A 6,427-nucleotide genomic window follows, 5' to 3' on the forward strand; every position below is an offset into this window, starting at 1 on the left:
TGGGCGGTTTAATATCCGCATCTTCTTTTCAACCTGCACTATGTATATTGAAAAACAACTGTAATCAGAAGGAGTAAGGAAACATGAATATTAGAATGGATAAATGAAGGAGCTTCAGCGAAGAAATCGTTTAGAAGGCGATCACGGTGGTACACGCAATCCGGGACGACCAAGATCCCTCACAGCTATAATAACACCAATGTCCCTATGGAAAGATCAAGTGGTGAAAGACATCTCGAAACTTTGTGTCAGAGGTTTTAGAAGAAGCGCAGAAGATCGAAGTGCTTCGAACGCTAGTCTAATTTCGGCTAAAGGGACAAATGTTCTGTCGTAGCCAATGAAAGTAAAGTAAAGAATTTTAGACACTGTTATATGTCATTTATGATTTATTCGCCTGGATATCCGGCAATCTGCTTTGTATTTTTTTTTCACTCTCGATGGCGGAGTTTATAGTGAGCTTTGCTTGCCAGTGCGGGGGTTTTGGGTTCCATTCTCACAAGGCTTCTGTGATTTTATACCCTCTACCATAGGATGATGATGTAATAACTTTATTGCTCCGTTTGTAATATCTCGATAGTTGGTTTAAGACCCCTGAAACTATATTTTTGATTGCCAGATTCTACTATTTTAAGGGTGGTCAAAAATAGCCGTGATCCTCCCTTATGTTATAGAGTCATACTAACTTCGCCATTTTGTTTGTGACTCCTCGAAATATCGTTCCATGTATATATATTCTTTACTGGTACTGCATTTTAGGTCCAACTAAACATGTCCGTCCGTCAGCAGAAAGCATGCTGAGTACAGCGGGAGTATTTTTTTCCGATTTGCCTCAAAATGTGCATGATGACTTTATATATAACTTCAAACATTTAGTTAAGCATGGGCCAAATAGGTTAATAATCTAACAGATCTCCCTTTCTATTAAGCTAAAATTTAGCACGATGATTTCATCCACCAGCCCATATTTTTTTTAAGTTAGTGCAAAGAACTTGAAAAATGCGATAGAAGCCATTTGAGAACGGATAGAGATAGAATTTTGAAATTTTGAATGGTTAGAACTCAAAATGACAATTGTCTGAAAACTCATATTATTGGATATTGTCCAGCTGTAGACCGTAGGGTTCTTTGTTTTGATTACAAATAGAAAACCACTAAGGAAAGGCAAAAGTCGGGCGGGTTCGACTATATTATACCCCACACCACCGTACCACTCTCAATACATGGAACATGTTGAAATCTAGTCAGACTTTTTTTTGTATACCTATTGAAATATTGAATAGAACCTTGTAAGATATTCTTACGACAGCACCTAAATTGTGGCTGCCCTTAAAAGGGCATATCGGGTGAAAAATATTTATGGGAGCTATATCAAAATTTGAACCGATTTTAATTAAGTTTGGCCCACGTATTGGGACGTGAAGAAACTTTAGTAAGGATCGGAAAAAACTGTGGCTTCTACAGCCTTAATAGGCCTTATCGGATAAAAAACATATATCAAATCTTTATTTAAATCTTATCCGATTTTATTGAAATTTTACACATATAATTAGGACGTCAAATAAAACATCTCTTACAAAATTTTGTAAAGATCGGATTAAAACTGTGGCTTCAACAGCCATATCGGCTGAAAGATATGTATGGCAGCAACATCTAAAACTGGACCGATTTTAATGAAATTTTTAATCCATACTGGGACGTTATATAAAACGTATCGTGCTAAATTTTGCAACTATCCGACCAAAATTGCGGCTCCTATAGGCTTAAAAACCAAATCGGATGAAAGATATATATTGGAGCTACATCTAAATCTGGACAGATTTTTGCGAAATTTTGCACACATATGAGAATGTCAAATAAAACCCCTCATGTTAAATTTTGTAGAAATCGGGCTAAAATTGTGCCTACTACGGCCTTAAAAGTCCAAATCGGATGAATGATACATTTGGGAAGCATATCAAAATCTGAACCGATTTTAATGAAATTTTACACACATATCAAATAAAGCACCCCATGCCAAATTTGGTAAAGATCGGAACAAAATTGAGGCTGCTATAGCTATAAAATTACATTTCGGATGAAAGTTATATATGGGAGCTATATCTAAATCTGGACCGATTTTGACTAATTTTTGCACACATATGTGGACGTTGACTTAAACATTCTACGCCAAATTTTGTCAAGATCGGATCAAAATTGTGGCTGCTACAGCCTTAAAACTCCATATCGGATAAAAGATATATATGGAAGCTATATCTAAATCTGAAGCGATTTTTATGAAATTTTGCACACTGTGAAGACACCAATTAGGCCACCTCATGCCTAACTTTGCAAAGATAGGACCAAAATTGTGGCTTCCACAGCCTTAAATGTTCATATCGGATGAATGATATATATGGGAGCTATATCTAAATCCCAACCGATTTTGTTCAAAATCAATAGTGTTCGTTCTTAAGCCAAAAAAGAGACTTATGCAAAATTTCATGACAATCGGACCATAAATGCGACCTGTAACTTGATCACAAGGAACATGGACAGACGGACATAGCTAAATCAATAGATCTATAAAACCAGTATGGAAGGACAAAAGTCGGGCGGTGCCGACTGTATAATACCCTACACCTACCCTATAAGTACAATGCGGGAGCTTTATCCAATTCCGAATTTTGATGGACCTCTGCGAGCAAATATGTTCAAACTGTAATAACTACGGTTGACAAATGACATTATTATTGCAAATTGCCCAAAATCAGACAAACATATATATAGGAGCTACATCTAATTCTGAACCGATTTCGAGCAAACTTCTTAGATAATGTGGTAGTCGTCGAGGAAAGCGTTGTGCAAAATTTTGGCAAGATTGGTCAAACAATGCGCTTGCAGTAGCTCTTGGGGTGATATACATATATGACAGCTATATCTAAATCTGGACCGATTTCTATGAAATTCACTCGTAATATCGAGAGTCATAAGAAAATCCTTGCTGCAAAATTTCAAAAGAATCCATTTAAAACTGAGCACTTTCTTGCAATATTTCTCAAAATCGGACGAACATATATATGGGAGCAATACCTAAATCTGAATCGATTTCGAGCCAACTTATCAGACATTGTGGCAGTCGTCGTGGAAAGCGATTTGCATAATTTTGGCAAGATGGGTCAATAAATGCGCTTTCTCTGACTCCAGAAGTTAAAATCGGGCGATATATATATATATATATATGACAGCTATATATAAATCTGAACAGATTTTCATGAAATTCGCCAGTAATGTGGAGGGTCAAAAGAAAATCCCTCCTACCAAATTCTGAGAGAATCGGTTTACAAAAGACCATTTTATTGCAATATTACTACAAATCGGACGAACATATATATGGGAGCTAGTTGTGTAGGGTATAATTAGGTCTTGTAACTGAACTATGGAAGAAATCCTTTATTATTCCCCTATTTAAATCTGGAAGTAGGTTCGATGTATCAAATTACAGAGGCATTGCAAAGTTAAGTACTATACCAAAACTTCTTGAAAAGATTATGACTGATAACATCTCCCATCAAGCTTCTTCAATTTATTCAGATGCGCAACACGGGTTTCGTAAAGCTCGATCAACCGCTATAAATGTTTTACAGTTGGTAACTCTTGTCAATGATAGATTTAGGCAGAGGAAACAGACTGATGCTATATATACCGACTTAAGCAAGGCGTTTGATAAAGTCAATCATGGCCTTCTTTTGTTTAAGCTCGGTAAAATCGAGTTTTCTCCTGTATTATTAAATTGGGTTAATTCTGTACAGAATGTACACTGCGGCCATTCTTTTTCTAAGTCAATTATTGTGAAATCCAGTGTTCCACAGGGCAGTCATCTGGGCCCAATTCTTTTTAATGCGTTTATAAATGATTTACCTTGGGTTATTAAAAATTCTTCAAACTTAATGTATGCTGATGACGTCAATATTTTCCAATCGCTCTGTGTTCCTTCTGAGCAGGATTTGTTGCAACTCGATCTTGATAACTTTTATTTGTGGTGCAATGTAAATTTAATGGAACTAAATATCTCGAAATGTAAATTAATGTCTTTCTATAGAACGCAACACTTGTCAAAAAGTTGCCATCTTAACGGTCGTGAAATTGACATAGAATAAACTTTTCTAGATCTTGGCATCCTCTTAGATCGTAAATTGAATTTTAGACAACATATTTCTATGATGGTGAATAAATCTTTTAGTTCTCTTTGATTTATGAAAAAAAGGAGGAAAGAATTTGAAGATCTTTCAGTTACTAAGAACTTATATATTTCCCTTGTTCGAAGTTCACTTGAATATGGATCCGTTTTTTGGGCTCCGGTTTACAATATTCACAGAAATAAAATTGAGTCAGTACAGAAACAATTTCTGCTATTTTACCTTCGTAATCGTAGTTGTAATTATCAAACACTTCCTTCCTATAAGGTTAGATTTAATAAAGATCCCTACTCTCTGTAGTCGCAGGAAAATGTTGAACATCACTTTTATCTCAAATATTTTACAAGGGAATTTGAAGTCCGAATTTTTTTTGAGCCGGCTTAATATTAACGTTCCTTCAAGACCAACGAGAAATTTTTAACTGCTTAATATTCAATATCACCAAAGCGATTTTGCAAATAATGATCCTTTTGATTTTATTAAATATCATCTTTTTGATCTTACTGAGGATAGATACTCATTAAAAAGAACAAGTAAAAGCGTGCTAAGTTCGGCAGGGCCGAATCTTATATACCCTCCACCATGGATCGCATTTGTCGAACTCTTTTCCCGGCATCTCTTTTTAGGCAAAAAAAGGATATAAGAAAAGATTTGCTCTGCTATTAGAGCGATATCAACATATGGTCCCGTTTGGACCACAATTAAATTATATGTTGGAGACCTGTGTAAAATGTCAGCCAATTCGAATAAGAATTGCGCCCTTTGTGGGCTCAAGAAGTGAAATAGAGAGATCGATTTATATGGGAGCTGTATCGGGCAATATACCGATTCAGACCATAATAAACACGTATGTTAATGGTCATGAGAGGATCCGTCGTACAAAATTTCAGGCAAATCGGATAATAATTGCGACCTCTAGAGGCTCAAGAAGTCAAGATCCCAGATCGGTTTATATGGCAGCTATATGAGGTTATGAACCGATTTGAACCATATTTGGCACAGTTGTTGGATATCATAACAAAATACTACGTGCCAAAGTTCATTCAAATTGGATAAGAATTGTGCCCTCTAGAGGCTCAAGAGGTCAAGACCCAAGATCGGTTTATATGACAGCTATATAAGGTTATGGACCGATTTGAACAATACTTAGCACAGTTATTGGATATCGTAACAAAACACGTCGTGCAAAATTTCATTCCAATCGGATAAGAATTACGCCCTCTAGAGGCTCAAGAAGTCAAGACCCCAGATCGGTTTATATGACAGCTATATAAGGTTATGGACCGATTTGAACCATACTTAGCACAGTTGTTGGATATCTTAACAAAACACGTCGTGCAAAATTTCATTCCAATCGGATAATAATTGCGCACTCTAGAGGCTCAAGAAGTCAAAACCCCAGATCGGTTTATATGGCAGCTATATCAGGTTATGGACCGATTTGAACCATACTTGGCACAGTTGTTCGATATAATAACAAAACACGTCGTGCAAAATTTCATCCCAATCCGATAATAATTGCGCACTCTAGAGGCTCAAGAAGTCAAAACCCCAGATCGGTTTATATGGCAGCTATATCAGGTTATGGACCGATTTGAACCATACTTGGCACAGTTGTTCGATATAATAACAAAACACGTCGTGCAAAATTTATGGCAGCGGTTTATATGGCAGCTATATCAAAACATGGACCGATATGGCCCATTTACAATACCAACCGACCTACACTAATAAGAAGTATTTGTGCAAAATTTCAAGCGGCTAGCTTTACTCCTTCGGAAGTTAGCGTGCTTTCGACAGACAGACGGACGGACGGGCGGACGGACAGACGGACGGACATGGCTAGATCGACATAAAATTTCACGACGATCAAGAATATATATACTTTATGGGGTCTCAGACGAATATTTCGAGTAGTTACAATCAGAATGACGAAATTAGTATACCCCCATCTTATGGTGGAGGGTATAAAAATTATACTAAACTTAAATCCTAGTTAAATATCAATGTTGTTTGTGTATATGTATATTTATATTAGTCTGTAAGGATATATGTATGTATAGACTTAAGAATAATACAAAAAATCGAATCAAGAAGTGATTCTAAGACGATCGGTATACTTATCAGTGGGTTTAGCTCTTCTCCCACTAAGCGTTGCAAACAAATGCACAAAGTTATAACAAATTAATACCATGATGGATTTAAATGCGAAACTTGCAGTAGTTTAGTAAAATGAAAATATCTGAAAGCCT

Source organism: Stomoxys calcitrans, chromosome 3 (genome assembly GCF_963082655.1).
Source record: "Stomoxys calcitrans chromosome 3, idStoCalc2.1, whole genome shotgun sequence".
NCBI classification, from domain to species: domain Eukaryota; kingdom Metazoa; phylum Arthropoda; class Insecta; order Diptera; family Muscidae; genus Stomoxys; species Stomoxys calcitrans.